This window comes from Leptodactylus fuscus, unplaced genomic scaffold, assembly GCF_031893055.1.
Source record: "Leptodactylus fuscus isolate aLepFus1 unplaced genomic scaffold, aLepFus1.hap2 HAP2_SCAFFOLD_85, whole genome shotgun sequence".
Lineage (NCBI taxonomy): Eukaryota > Metazoa > Chordata > Amphibia > Anura > Leptodactylidae > Leptodactylus > Leptodactylus fuscus.
The window spans coordinates 88,009-104,855 of record NW_027440893.1 but is presented as its reverse complement, the minus strand read 5'-3'; positions in this window follow the sequence as shown (position 1 = coordinate 104,855).

Genomic DNA, 16,847 nt, shown 5'->3' with positions numbered 1-16,847 from the left:
CTACACTGGAACGTCTGGGCGGGGGCAATGCCGGATTACTGGACACTCCAGATTGTTGGAAGGGGGGCACTTACTTTACAAGATCAGCAGATGAGTCCAATAACGCCATGGCGTACGTTAGCGAATCACCATTAATATGAGCGAGACAGTAATTTGGTGTCAGTAGTCCACGGGGGTAGTAGTTACACCTGGGCCCCCATGTAGGGCCCAAACTAGCTGTAGGCCAGATATAACACCCAATACCCGCTCCAATACTGACCGATAGTCCCCAAAATGTACAATACAGAGTCTGCATGTGCGCCCCTAGTGGGCTCTCTGTGACATTACAGCGCATGGACCCTACAAACCAACATAGTGCGAAATCTTGGTGGACAAATGTTCCCAATGCTGCGAGGGTGGACGGAAAACCTACCATTGTCTGCAACCCAAAGCGCCAGTATGCCCACCTGCTAGAACCGATAGCTCATAGCCAAAGCCTTAAAGGGAATGGGACCTATAGATACATAAACATTAGGCTAAAAGTGATTGTTGTAATAGTTTATTAAAAATGTATTATCATCAGCCTGGATGTATTACAGCACATTGCAAGCTGCAGAATGCCATCTCTGACAGCTCCATCTCCAGCCACTCCTGCCTGAGAGACTGACCATTCTAGCCCTCCCGCCTTAGGACTGACCATTCTAGCCCTTCCTTCCTTTGGACTGACCATTCTAGCCCCTCCCTCCTGGAGACTGACCATTTTAGCCCCTCCCTCTTTAGGACTGGCCATTCTAGCCCCTCCCTCCTTAGGACTGACCATTCTAGCCCCTCCTTCCTTTAGACTGGCCATTCTAGCCCCTCCCTCCTTAGGACTGACCATTCTAGCCCCTCCCTCTTTAGGACTGGCCATTCTAGCCCCTCCCTCCTTAGGACTGACCATTCTAGCCCCTCCTTCCTTAGAACTGGCCATTCTAGCCCCTCCTTCCTTTGGACTGATGATTCTAGCCCCTCCCTCCTGGAGACTGGCCATTCAGGCTCCTCCCTCCTGCAGACTGACCATTCTAGCCCCTCCCTCCTGGAGACTGACCATTCTAGCTCCTCCCTCCTAGAGACTGACCATTCAGGCCCCTCCCTCCTTAGGACTGACCATTCTTGCCCCTCCTTCCTTAGGACTGACCATTCTAGCTCCTCCCTCCTTAGGACTGGCCATTCTAGCCCCTCCCTCCTTAGGACTGACCACTCTAGCCCCTCCCTCCTTAGGACTGACCACTCTAGCCCCTCCCTCCTTAGGACTGACCATTCTAGCCCCTCCCTCCTTAGAACTGGCCATTCTAGCCCCTCCTTCCTTTGGACTGATGATTCTAGCCCCTCCCTCCTGGAGACTGGCCATTCAGGCTCCTCCCTCCTGCAGACTGACTATTCTAGCCCCTCCCTCCTGGAGACTGACCATTCTAGCTCCTCCCTCCTAGAGACTGACCATTCAGGCCCCTCCCTCCTTAGGACTGACCATTCTTGCCCCTCCTTCCTTAGGACTGACCATTCTAGCCCCTCCCTCCTTAGGACTGGCCATTCTAGCCCCTCCCTCCTTAGGACTTGCCATTCTAGCCCCTCCCTCCTTAGGACTGACCACTCTAGCCCCTCCCTCCTTAGGACTGACCATTCTAGCCCCTCCCTCCTTAGAACTGGCCATTCTAGCCCCTCCTTCCTTTGGACTGATGATTCTAGCCCCTCCCTCCTGGAGACTGGCCATTCAGGCTCCTCCCTCCTGCAGACTGACCATTCTAGCCCCTCCCTCCTGGAGACTGACCATTCTAGCTCCTCCCTCCTAGAGACTGACCATTCAGGCCCCTCCCTCCTTAGGACTGACCATTCTTGCCCCTCCTTCCTTAGGACTGACCATTCTAGCCCCTCCCTCCTTAGGACTGGCCATTCTAGCCCCTCCCTCCTTAGGACTGACCACTCTAGCCCCTCCCTCCTTAGGACTGACCATTCTAGCCCCTCCCTCCTGGAGACTGACCATTCTAGCCCCTCCCTCCTTAGGACTGGTCATTCTAGCCCCGCCCTCCTTAGGACTGACCATTCTAGCCCCTCCCTCCTGGAGACTGACAATTCTAGCCCCTCCCTCCTTAGGATTGTCCATTCTAGCCCCTCCCTAGAGGAGAAGAGAACTGGAGAAAACCTCCCTAACATCCAATAGTCCTGAACTCCTCCGGGCCCGCCCCCTCCAGGGGTCTCCTGAGAGCTCAGCTCTGCCCCCCACTGGCCATGTAGCTCCATCGCCCCCATTTCTTACAGTCTCATCCTCGTTACTAAAATTCTTTTTAGTTGTGGATTTTCTGCTGCAAATCTGGGCGAAAAACCTGCAGCAAAACCAGCAGGTGTGAATGGAGTCTAAGTGTGCACATGTGGGGGTGACCGGACCCCGTACAATAGGGATCGCTCCAGGGGGAGACAATGGGGCGGTTTTCTAGTGTAGAGGTAATAGTGTGGCATTCTGTATCAGTGGCGGAGTTATTCAGCGCCAGTTCCGTACATCTCCGTTCTGGCGCTCGGGCCGGAGTCTCTACATAAATCTCTTGTTCCCTGTCGGGGCCTTTATTAAGACTGACACACAATACACCCGTCCTCAGACATCTGCTCCATTGTCTCTCTAGCGCCACCTATAGGTTTCTTCCTTCTAGAGGAGAGCTCATTGGCCACAGCAGGTCCCCCATTCGGGAGAGGTGGGGACGGGTCCTATCCTGAGAGCGCTGTGGAATATGTTGGTGCTATAGATATCTATGTGGCAGACTACAATCAGATGCACGGCGCGGCGGTGCGGTGTCTTTGGCGCGGTCTCCCCCTCCCACTCCCATCTTTATAATGATAATTTGACTTCAATCAGGGAAGTGTCTAACCAGAACAAGAGATTTTCGCTTATCAGGCGCGGCGCTCGGCGGTAATTTGTTTTAATTAGTTTAGAGGCGGCTGTAATAATCCCGTACAGTTATATATCTATTCACTTAACTCCCGACGCCTTCCCGCGGCAGCGCCCATCAATCCAGCACTAACACTTAACCCCTCATTGACTGGGCCCCGCAATCCCCCCAGGGGTTAATGAACTCCTTCAATCATCTAGTGCACAGCTCACAGTATGCCAAGGGTTAACAAGTATTGATTCTTTGGCTAAAAGGTCCAAGAATAGAAAATTTGGATAAATGGTAAAGATCAGGAAGCTGGGAAAGCTGGGTGCGGCAAGACATTGCCTTGTGCAGGGCAGATATAACCAATTCCTGTAGAGTGCCCAAATAACACATCAAACCTGAGCACCCCTGCAAGTACATACCGCCATACACTGCTCATATAACCAATACACTATTAGATTAAGAGCTTAGTAAGAGCTGTCCCTGGATGGGTGTAATGGCGGCCATTCTGTATGTCACCCGGGGGGGGGGGGGGAACAGAAGAAAATAAAAAGTTGCTTATAAAATTTGTAAAAAAAAATCTAATATCTGTATCTCACACCATCAGGAGTCACTATGCCTCCTGCAACACCCCCTTGTACCCTCCTGTGTTCTCCTGCACCCCTTTGTACCGTGTTGTGTTCTCCTGCACCCTCTTATACCCTCCTGTGTACTCCTGCACCCTCTTGTATCCTCCTGTGTACTCCTGCACCCTCTTGTATCCTCCTGTGTTCTCCTGCACCCTTTTGTATCCTCCTGTGTTCTCCTGCACCCTCTTGTACCCTCATGTGTTCTCCTGCACGCTCTTGTACCCTCCTGTGTTCTCCTGCACCCTCTTGTATCCTCCTGTGTTCTCCTGCACCCTCTTGTACCCTCCTGTGTACTCCTGCACCCTCTTGTACCCTCGTGTTCTCCTGCACGCTCTTGTACCCTCCTGTGTTCTCCTGCACCCTCTTGTATCCTCCTGTGTTCTCCTGCACCCTCTTGTATCCTCCTGTGTTCTCCTGCACCCTCTTGTATCCTCCTGTGTTCTCCTGCACCCTCTTGTACCCTCCTGTGTTCTCCTGCACCCTCTTGTATCCTCCTGTGCTCTCCTGCACGCTCTTATACCCTCCTGTGTTCTCCTGCTCCCTCTTGTATCCTCCTGTGTTCTCCTCCTCCCTCTTGTACCCTCCTGTGTTCTCCTGCACGCTCTTGTACCCTCCTGTGCTCTCCTGCACCCTCTTGTATCCTCCTGTATTCTCCTGCACCCTCTTGTATCCTCCTGTGCTCTCCTGCACCCTCTTGTATCCTCCTGTGCTCTCCTGCACACTCTTATACCCTCCTGTGTTCTCCTGCTCCCTCTTGTATCCTCCTGTGTTCTCCTCCTCCCTCTTGTACCCTCCTGTGTTCTCCTGCACCCTCTTGTATCCTCCTGTATTCTCCTGCACCCTCTTGTACCCTCCTGTGTTCTCCTGCACCCTCTTGTATCCTCCTGTGTTCTCCTGCACCCTCTTGTATCCTCCTGTATTCTCCTGCGCCCTCTTGTATCCTCCTGTGCTCTCCTGCACCCTCTTGTACCCTCCTGTGCTCTCGTGCACCCTCTTGTATCCTCCTGTGTTCTCCTGCACCCTCTTGTATCCTCCTGTGCTCTCCTGCACCCTCTTGTACCCTCCTTGATTCTTCTGCACCCTCTTGTATCCTCCTGTGCTCTCCTGCTCCCTCTTGTACCCTCCTGTGTTCTCCTGCTCCCTCTTGTACCCTCCTTGATTCTCCTGCACCCTCTTGAACCCTCCTGTGTTCTCCTGCTCCCTCTTGTATCCTCCTGTGCTCTCCTGCTCCCTCTTGTATCCTCCTGTGTTCTCCTGCTCCCTCTTGTATCCTCCTGTGTTCTCCTGCTCCCTCTTGTATCCTCCTGTGTTCTCCTCCTCCCTCTTGAACCCTCCTGTGTTCTCCTGCACCCTCTTGTATCCTCCTGTGTTCTCCTGCACCCTCTTGTATCCTCCTGTGTTCTCCTGCACCCTCTTGTATCCTTCTGTGTTCTCCTGCACCCTCTTGTACCCTCCTGTGTTCTCCTGCTCCCTCTTGTATCCTCATGTGCTCTCCTGCACCCTCTTGTATCCTCCTGTGTTCTCCTGCTCCCTCTTGTATCCTCCTGTGCTCTCCTGCACCCTCTTGTATCCTCCTGTGTTCTCCTGCTCCCTCTTGTATCCTCCTGTGCTCTCCTGCATCCTCTTGTATCCTCCTGTGTTCTCCTGCTCCCTCTTGTACCCTCCTTGATTCTCCTGCACCCTCTTGAACCCTCCTGTGTTCTCCTGCTCCCTCTTGTATCCTTCTGTGTTCTCCTGCACCCTCTTGTATCCTCCTGTGTTCTCCTGCACCCTCTTTTATCCTCCTGTGTTCTCCTGCTCCCTCTTGTATCCTCCTGTGCTCTCCTGCTCCCTCTTGTATCCTCCTGTGTTCTCCTGCTCCCTCTTGTATCCTCCTGTTCTCTCCTGCACCCTCTTGTATCCTCCTGTGTTCTCCTGCTCCCTCTTGTATCCTCATGTGCTCTCCTGCACCCTCTTGTATCCTCCTGTGTTCTCCTGCTCCCTCTTGTATCCTCCTGTGCTCTCCTGCATCCTCTTGTATCCTCCTGTGTTCTCCTGCACCCTCTTGTATCCTCCTGTGCTCTCCTGCATCCTCTTGTATCCTCCTGTGCTCTCCTGCACCCTCTTGTATCCTCCTGTGCTCTCCTGCACCCTCTTGTATCCTCCTGTGTTCTCCTGCTCCCTCTTGTATCCTCCTGTGCTCTCCTGCATCCTCTTGTATCCTCCTGTATTCTCCTGCTCCCTCTTGTATCCTTCTGTGTTCTCTTGCACGCTCTTGTACCCTCCTTGATTCTCCTGCTCCCTCGTAACCCTAAGATTCCAGACAATTTCCTTCCATAGATTGACATCTTATTTTTGCATAAGGGTGACAAATTGCTGCATTTATTTGCTTAATTTGGGAAAATTGTGTCCCCACCCCCTTCCAGGCTTCACACAATAAGATCCAAGCATTGACACCCCCACAGATGGGGCGCACGACTCTGCACTGACCCCTGGATTCTCTGATTATTGCCTCCTTCCATCCAGTCATTATAGTCTCAGACATTGATGGTGCTGGGGAAGGGGGGGGGGAGGTGCAGGGTCCAGCGGAGACATCACTGGTGTTACTGGGAAGTCTCATATATACTGTATAAGTTTCGGTGAACTGTAAGTTATTAGAAAATGGGAAGTTTTATTAAGCAAAATACACCTGAATTCTGGTAAAAACCCCTCAACATATCAAAGACATCTTGTGTCACTATAAGGATTTTAGACACTTTTATGACTGTAAGTAAAGAAGGTGTGACTTCTGGGGAAAGCGTGTGATCTAAGTTTTGACACTCTCCACCAAACCAAACTTTTCATTCATTATCCATCATTAGTCACTGTCTTAACTTGTACAATGTATCATCCAGCATCAGTCACTGTGATAAATCCGGTGTAGTATAAGAGTGTCTAGTGTATGTGTGCACTGTCTAATATTACACAGGATTAGTAATCTGTACAATGTATCATCCAGTATCAGTCACTGTGATAAATCTGGTGTAGTATAAGACTGTCTAGTATAAGGTTACACTGTCTAATATTACACAGGATTAGTAATCTGTACAATGTATCATCCAGTATCAGTGACTGTGATAAATCTGGTGTAGTATAAGACTGTCTAGTCTAAGGTTACACTGTCTAATATTAAACAGGATTAGTAATCTGTACAATGTATCATCCAGTATCAGTCACTGTGATAAATCTGGTGTAGTATAAGACTGTCTAGTCTAAGATTACACTATCTAATATTACACAGGATTAGTAATCTGTACAATGTATCATCCAGCATCAGTCACTGTGATAAATCTGGTGTAGTATAAGACTGTCTAGTCTAAGGTTACACTGTCTAATATTACACAGGATTAGTAATCTGTACAATGTATCATCCAGTATCAGTGACTGTGATAAATCTGTACTATATAAGACTGTCTAGTATAAGGTTACACTGTCTAATATTACACAGGATTAGTAATCTGTACAATGTATAATCCAGCATCAGTCACTGTGATAAATCTGTACAGTATAAGAGTGTCTAGTATAAGGTTACACTGTCTAATATTACACAGGATTAGTAATCTGTACAATGTATCATCCAGTGTCAGTCACTGTGATAAATCTGTACAGTATAAGAGTGTCTAGTATAAGGTTACACTGTCTAATATTACACAGGATTAGTAATCTGTACAATGTATCATCCAGCATCAGTCACTGTGATAAATCTGGTGTAGTATAAGACTGTCTAGTCTAAGGTTACACTGTCTAATATTACACAGGATTAGTAATCTGTACAATGTATCATCCAGTGTCAGTCACTGTGATAAATCTGTACAGTATAAGACTGTCTAGTATAAGGTTACACTGTCTAATATTACACAGGATTAGTAATCTGTACAATGTATCATCCAATATCAGTCACTGTGATAAATCTGGTGTAGTATAAGACTGTCTAGTATAAGGTTACACTGTTGAATATTACACAGGATTAGTAATCTGTACAATGTATCATCCAGTATCAGTCACTGTGATAAATCTGGTGTAGTATAAGACTGTCTAGTATAAGGTTACACTGCCTAATATTACACAGGATTAGTAATCTGTACAATGTATCATCCAGTATCAGTCACTGTGATAAATCTGGTGTAGTATAAGACTGTCTAGTGTAAGGTTACACTGCCTATAATATTACACAGGATTAGTAATCTGTACAATGTATCATCCAGTATCAGTCACTGTGATAAATCTGGTGTAGTATAAGACTGTCTAGTCTATGCTGTCCCATTGTGAAATCTCAGGAGCTGACCGCAGACTGATTATATACAGTCACCACTAGAGAGAGGTCAGGAGCTGACTGCAGACTGATTATATACAGTCACCACTAGAGGGAGCTCAGGAGCTGACTGCAGACTGATTATATACAGTCACCACTAGAGGGAGCTCAGGAGCTGACTGCAGACTGATTATATACAGTCACCACTAGAGGGAGCTCAGGAGCTTACCGCAGACTGATTATATACAGTCACCACTAGAGAGAGCTCAGGAGCTGACCGCAGACTGATTATATTCAGTCACCACTAGAGGGAGCTCAGGAGCTGACCACAGACTGATTATATACAGTCACCACTAGAGAGAGGTCAGGAGCTGACTGCAGACTGATTATATACAGTCACCACTAGAGGGAGCTCAGGAGCTGACTGCAGACTGATTATATACAGTCACCACTAGAGAGAGCTCAGGAGCTGACTGCAGACTGATTATATACAGTCACCACTAGAGGGAGCTCAGGAGCTGACTGCAGACTGATTATATACAGTCACCACTAGAGAGAGCTCAGGAGCTGACCGCAGACTGATTATATTCAGTCACCACTAGAGGGAGCTCAGGAGCTGACCACAGACTGATTATATACAGTCACCACTAGAGGGAGATCAGGAGCTGACTGCAGACTGATTATATACAGTCACCACTAGAGGGAGCTCAGGAGCTGACCACAGACTGATTATATTCAGTCACCACTAGAGGGAGCTCAGGAGCTGACTGCAGACTGATTATATACAGTCACCACTAGAGAGAGCTCAGGAGCTGACCGCAGACTGATTATATTCAGTCACCACTAGAGGGAGCTCAGGAGTTGACTGCAGACTGATTATATACAGTCACCACTAGAGGGAGCTCAGGAGCTCACCGCAGGCTGATTATATACAGTCACCACTAGAGGGGGATCAGGAGCTGACCGCAGACTGATTATATACAGTCACCACTAGAGGGAGCTCAGGAGCTCACTGCAGACTGATTATATACAGTCACCACTAGAGGGAGCTCAGGAGCTGACCGCAGACTGATTATATACAGTCACCACTAGAGGGAGTTCAGGAGCTCACCGCAGACTGATTATATACAGTCACCACTAGAGGGAGCTCAGGAGCTGACCGCAGACTGATTATATACAGTCACCACTAGAGAGAGCTCAGGAGCAGACCGCAGACTGATTATATACAGTCACCACTGGAGGGAGCTCAGGAGCAGACCGCAGACTGATTATGTGTGAATGGTGATGAAATGGCCATGAATATAGATGAAATGGTGGTGAATATAGATAATATGGCGGTGGATGTTGATGTGGCAGTGGATGGTCTTGATATGGCTGTGGATATAGATGATATCGCAGTGGATAAGGATGACATGGCGGTGGATATAGATGATATGGCGATGGATATAGATGATATGGCAGTGGATGGTGATGATATGGCAGTGGATATAGATGATATGGCAGTGGATGGTGATGATATGGCGGTGGATGGTGATAGTATGGCGGTGGATGGTGATGATATGGCGGTGGATGGTGATAGTATGGCGGTGGATGGTGATAGTATGGTGGTGGATGGTGATGATATGGCGGTGGATATAGATGGAATGGCGGTGGATGGCGATGGTATGGCGGTGGATGGTGATGGTATGGCGGTGGATGGCGATGGTATGGCGGTGGATGGTGATGGTATGGCGGTGGATGGTGATGATATGGCAGTGGATGGTGATGATATGGCGGTGGATGGTGATGATATGGCGGTGGATATAGATGGTATGGCGGTGGATGGCGATGGTATGGCGGTGGATGGTGATGGTATGGCGGTGGATGGTGATGATATGGCGGTGGATGGTGATGATATGGCAGTGGATGGTGATGATATGGCGGTGGATGGTGATGATATGGCAGTGGATGGTGATGGTATGGCGGTGGATGGCGATGGTATGGCGGTGGATGGCGATGGTATGGCGGTGGATGGTGATGGTATGGCGGTGGATGGTGATGGTATGGCGGTGGATGGCGATGGTATGGCAGTGGATGGTGATGGTATGGCAGTGGATGGTGATGGTATGGCGGTGGCACCCTGTCCGGCCTCTCCTATCTCTTCTCCCCATTATTATTAGGCTCTCCCCTCCACCCTTTCTCTGCCATCTCCCTCCTCACCCTCCCCCTCCTGTCGGCAGTGCCGGAGGATGTTATCAATAACCAGTAGATGGATAAGGCGTGACGATGGCGGAACAATCCCTTGTCTGCTGAACTTTAATTAACAGTTACTTAATTAGTTCGAGACCATTTAGAGTAAAATGTTTTGATTAGGGATGTGCGTCGCCCCCTCCCCGGTGATGAATGGGTGCGGGCCGCCGCCTCTCCCGCTGTTCCTAATAGATAATAAACCTAAATCCATCAGGCGCTCATACAGACGCGTCGGGGGACAAATTCGCTGAGATACCCCATCAATCGCTGATGACGGCCCTAAATAAACACCCCCCCCAATAAGCGGCAAACAAACACCATACATTGTGCGCAGACATATGAGAGGTGGCGAGACCGTGACCCCAAAACAGGAGGATCAGTCACCGCCAGTGATACACCTAATGTGCTGTGATGTCCTGATGGCGGCCGGAGCAATACATAATACCGCCATCTATGGGAGAGGAGTGGTCAGAACAAAACATAATACTGCCATGTATAGGAGAGGAGTGGCCAGAACAATACATAATACCGCCATCTATGGTAGAGGAGTGGTCAGAACAATACATAATACCGCCATAATACCGCCATTCTGAAATTTCCCCAAGGTGGGACTATTAAAGGATTATCTTATCTTATCTATGGGAGAGGAGTGGTCAGAACAATACATAATACCGCCATTTATGGGAGAGGAGTGGCCAGAACAATTCATAATACCGCCATCTATAAGAGAGGAGTGGCCAGAACAATACATAATACCGCCATCTATGGTAGAGGAGTGGTCAGAACAATACATAAAACCGCCATCTATAGGAGAGGAGTGGTCAGAACAATACATAATACCGCCATCTATAAGAGAGGAGTGGTCAGAACAATACATAATACCGCCATCTATAGGAGAGGAGTGGTCAGAATAATACATAATACCGCCATCTATAGGAGAGGAGTGGCCAGAACAATACATAATACCGCCATCTATGGGAGAGGAGTGGTCAGAACAATACATAATACCGCCATCTATAGGAGAGGAGTGGTCAGAACAATACATAATACCGCCATCTATAAGAGAGGAGTGGTCAGAACAATACATAATACCGCCATCTATAAGAGAGGAGTGGTCAGAACAATACATAATACCGCCATCTATAGGAGAGGAGTGGTCAGAATAATACATAATACCGCCATGTATAGGAGAGGAGTGGTCAGAAAAATACATAATAATGCCATCTATGGGAGAGGAGTGGTCAGAACAATACATAATACCGCCATCTATAGGAGAGGAGTGGTCAGAACAATACATAATACCGCCATCTATAAGAGAGGAGTGGTCAGAACAATACATAATACCGCCATCTATAAGAGAGGAGTGGTCAGAACAATACATAATACCGCCATCTATAGGAGAGGAGTGGTCAGAATAATACATAATACCGCCATGTATAGGAGATGAGTGGTCAGAAAAATACATAATAATGCCATCTATGGGAGAGGAGTGGTCAGAACAATACATAATACCGCCATCTATAGGAGAGGAGTGGTCAGAATAATACATAATACCGCCATCTGTAGGAGAGGAGTGGTCAGAATAATACATAATACCACCATCTATAAGAGAGGAGTGGTCAGAATAATACATAATACCGCCATCTAAAAGAGAGGAGTGGTCAGAACAATATATAATACCGCCATCTATGGGAGAGGAGTGGTCAGAACAATACATAATACCGCCATCTATGGGACAGGAGCGGTCAGAATAATACATAATACCGCCATCTATAAGAGAGGAGTGGTCAGAATAATACATAATACCGCCATCTATAAGAGAGGAGTGGTCAGAATAATACATAATACCGCCATCTATAAGAGAGGAGTGGTCAAAACAATATATAATACCGCCATGTATAGGAGAGGAGTGGCCAGAACAATACATAATACCGCCATCTATGGGAGAGGAGTGGTCAGAATAATACATAATACCACCATCTATGGGACAGGAGTGGTCAGAATAATACATAATACCGCCATCTATTAGGAGAGGAGTGGTCAGAACAATACATAATACCGCCATCTATAGGACAGGAGTGGCCAGATTAATACATAACACCGCCATCTATAAGAGAGGAGTGGTCAGAACAATACATAATACCGCCATCTATGGGAGAGGAGTGACCAGAATAATGCATAATACCACCATCTATAGTTGAGGAGTGCTTAGAACGATACATAATACCGCCATCTATGCTAGAGGAGTGGTCAGAATAATACATAATACCACCATCTATGTGACTGGAGTGGTCAGAATAATACATAATACCGCCATCTATAGGAGAGGAGTGGCCAGAACAATATATAATACCGTCATGTATAGGAGAGGAGTGGTCAGAATAATACATAATACCGCCATCTATGGGAGAGGAGTGGTCAGAACAATATATAATACCGACATCTATGGGAGAGGAGTGGTCAGAATAATACATATTACCACCATCTATGGGAGAGGAGTGGTCAGAACAATACATAATACCGCCATCTATAAGAGAGGAGTGGTCAGAATAATACATAATACCACCATCTATAAGAGAGGAGTGGTCAGAATAATACATAATACCGCCATCTATGGGAGAGGAGTGGTCAGAATAATATATAATACCGCCATCTATAAGAGAGGAGTGGTCAGAATAATACATAATACCGCCATCTATAAGAGAGGAGTGGTCAGAATAATACATAATACCGCCATCTATAAGAGAGGAGTGGTCAGAACAATATATAATACCGCCATCTATAGGAGAGGAGTGGTCAGAACAATACATAATACCGCCATCTATAGGACAGGAGTGGCCAGATTAATACATAATACCGCCATCTATAGGAGAGGAGTGGCCAGAACAATATATAATACCGCCATGTATAGGAGAGGAGTGGTCAGAATAATACATAATACCGCCATCTATGGGAGAGGAGTGGTCAGAACAATATATAATACCGCCATCTATGGGAGAGGAGTGGTCAGAATAATACATATTACCGCCATCTATGGGAGAGGAGTGGTCAGAACAATACATAATACCGCCATCTATAAGAGAGGAGTGGTCAGAACAATATATAATACCGCCATGTATGGGAGAGGAGTGGTCAGAACAATACATAATACCGCCATCTATAAGAGAGGAGTGGCCAGAACGATACATAATACAACTATCTATAGAAGAGGAGTGGTCAGAACAATACATAATACCGCCATCTATAAGAGAGGAGTGGCCAGAACAATATATAATACCGCCATCTATGGGAGAGGAGTGGTCAGAACAATACATAATACCGCCATCTATAAGAGAGGAGTGGTCAGAACAATACATAATACCGCCATCTATAAGAGAGGAGTGGTCAGAACGATACATAGTACCACCATCTATGCGAGAGGAGTGGTCAGAATAATACATAATACCGCTATCTATAACAGAGGAGTGTTCATAACAATACATAATACCACCATCTATAAGAGAGGAGTGGCCAGAACAATATATAATACCGCCATGTATAGGAGAGGAGTGATCAGAACGATACATAATACTGCCATCTATGGGAGAGGAGTGGTCAGAACAATACATAATACCGCCATCTATAAGAGAGGAGTGGCCAGAACGATACATAATACCACCATGTATAGAAGAGGAGTGGTCAGAACAATACATAATACCGCCATCTATAAGAGAGGAGTGGCCAGAACAATACATAATACCGCCATCTATAAGAGAGGAGTGGTCAGAACAATATATAATACCGCCATGTATAGGAGAGGAGTGGCCAGAACAATACATAATACCGCCATCTATGGGAGAGGAGTGGTCAGAATAATACATAATACCGCCATCTATGGGACAGGAGTGGTCAGAATAATACATAATACCGCCATCTATAGGAGAGGAGTGGTCAGAACAATACATAATACCGCCATCTTTAGGACAGGAGTGGCCAGATTAATACATAATACCGCCATCTATAGGAGAGGAGTGGCCAGAACAATATATAATACCACCATGTATAGGAGAGGAGTGGCCAGAACAATATATAATACCGCCATGTATGGGAGAGGAGTGGTCAGAACAATATATAATACCGCCATCTATGGGAGAGGAGTGGTCAGAATAATACATATTACCGCCATCTATGGGAGAGGAGTGGTCAGAACAATACATAATACCGCCATCTATAAGAGAGGAGTGGTCAGAACAATACATAATACCGCCATCTATAAGAGAGGAGTGGTCAGAACAATATATAATACCGCCATGTATAGGAGAGGAGTGGTCAGAACAATACATAATACCGCCATCTATAAGAGAGGAGTGGCCAGAACGATACATAATACAACCATCTATAGAAGAGGAGTGGTCAGAACAATACATAATACCGCCATCTATAAGAGAGGAGTGGTCAGAACAATACATAATACCGCCATCTATAGGAGAGGAGTGGTCAGAACAATACATAATACCGCCATCTATAGGAGAGGAGTGGCCAGAACAATATATAATACCGCCATCTATGGGAGAGGAGTGGTCAGAATAATACATATTACCGCCATCTATGGGAGAGGAGTGGTCAGAACAATACATAATACCGCCATCTATAAGAGAGGAGTGGTCAGAACAATACATAATACCGCCATCTATAAGAGAGGAGTGGTCAGAACAATACATAATACCGCCATCTATAGGAGAGGAGTGGTCAGAATAATACATAATACCGCCATGTATAGGAGAGGAGTGGCCAGAACAATACATAATACCGCCATCTATAAGAGAGGAGTGGTCAGAATAATACATAATACCGCCATCTATAAGAGAGGAGTGTTCATAACAATACATAATACCACCATCTATAAGAGAGGAGTGGCCAGAACAATATATAATACCGCCATGTATAGGAGAGGAGTGATCAGAACGATACATAATACCGCCATCTATGGGAGAGGAGTGGTCAGAACAATACATAATACCGCCATCTATAAGAGAGGAGTGGCCAGAACGATACATAATACCACCATCTATAGGAGAGGAGTGGTCAGAAAAATACATAATACCACCATCTATAAGAGAGGAGTGGCCAGAACGATACATAATACCACCATCTATAGAAGAGGAGTGGTCAGAACAATACATAATACCGCCATCTATAAGAGAGGAGTGGCCAGAACAATATATAATACCGCCATGTATAGGAGAGGAGTGGCCAGAACAATACATAATACCGCCATCTATAGGAGAGGAGTGGCCAGAACAATATATAATACCACCATGTATTGGAGAGGAGTGGCCAGAACAATATATAATACCGCCATGTATAGGAGAGGAGTGGTCAGAATAATACATAATACTGCCATCTATGGGAGAGGAGTGGTCAGAACAATACATAATACCGCTATCTATAACAGAGGAGTGTTCATAACAATACATAATACCACCATCTATAAGAGAGGAGTGGCCAAAACAATATATAATACCGCCATGTATGGGAGAGGAGTGATCAGAACGATACATAATACCGCCATCTATGGGAGAGGAGTGGTCAGAACAATATATAATACCGCCATCTATGGGAGAGGAGTGGTCAGAATAATACATATTACCGCCATCTATGGGAGAGGAGTGGTCAGAACAATACATAATTCCGCCATCTATGGGAGAGGAGTGGCCAGATTAATACATAATACCGCCATCTATAAGAGAGGAGTGGTCAGAACAATATATAATTCCGCCATCTATAAGGGAGGAGTGGCCAGAACAATATATAATACCGCCATGTATAGGAGAGGAGTGGATGATCTATAGGCGGAGGTGGATGGTGATGATAGGGCAGTTACAGTGATAAGTTCTCCCAGCACTAGGGGCAGTACCATGTTAGGGGGGAAAATTCTCCCAGCACTAGGGGCAGTACCATGTTAGGGGGGAAAGTTCTCCCAGCACTAGGGGCAGTACCATGTTATGGGGGTACATTCTCCCAGCACCTGGGCAGTACCATGTTACGGGGGTAAGTTCTCCCAGCACTAGGGGCAATACCATGTTATGGGGGTAAGTTCTCCCAGCACTAGGGGCAGTACCATGTTACGGGGGTAATTTCTCCCAGCACTTTGGGCAGTACCATGTTACGGGGTAAGTTCTCCCAGCACTAGGGGCAGTACCATGTTACGGGGTAAGTTCTCCCAGCACTAGGGGCAGTACCATGTTACGGGGTAAGTTCTCCCAGCACTAGGGGCAGTACCATGTTACAGTGATAAGTTCTCCCAGCACTAGGGGCAGTACCATGTTAGGGGGGTAAGTTCTCCCAGCACTAGGGGCAGTACCATCTTATGGGGTAAGTTCTCCCAGCACTAGGGGCAGTACCATGTTACGGGGTAAGTTCTCCCAGCACTAGGGGCAGTACCATGTTACGGGGTAAGTTCTCCCAGCACTAGGGGCAGTACCATGTTAGGGGGGTAAGTTCTCCCAGCACTAGGGGCAGTACCATGTTAGGGGGGTAAGTTCTCCCAGCACTAGGGGCAGTACCATGTTAGGGGGGAAAGTTCTCCCAGCACTAGGGGCAGTACCATGTTAGGGGGGAAAGTTCTCCCAGCACTAGGGGCAGTACCATGTTATGGGGGTACATTCTCCCAGCACCTGGGGCAGTACCATGTTACGGGGGTAAGTTCTCCCAGCACTAGGGGCAATACCATGTTATGGGGGTAAGTTCTCCCAGCACTAGGGGCAGTACCATGTTACGGGGGTAATTTCTCCCAGCACTACGGGCAGTACCATGTTACGGGGTAAGTTCTCCCAGCACTAGGGGCAGTACCATGTT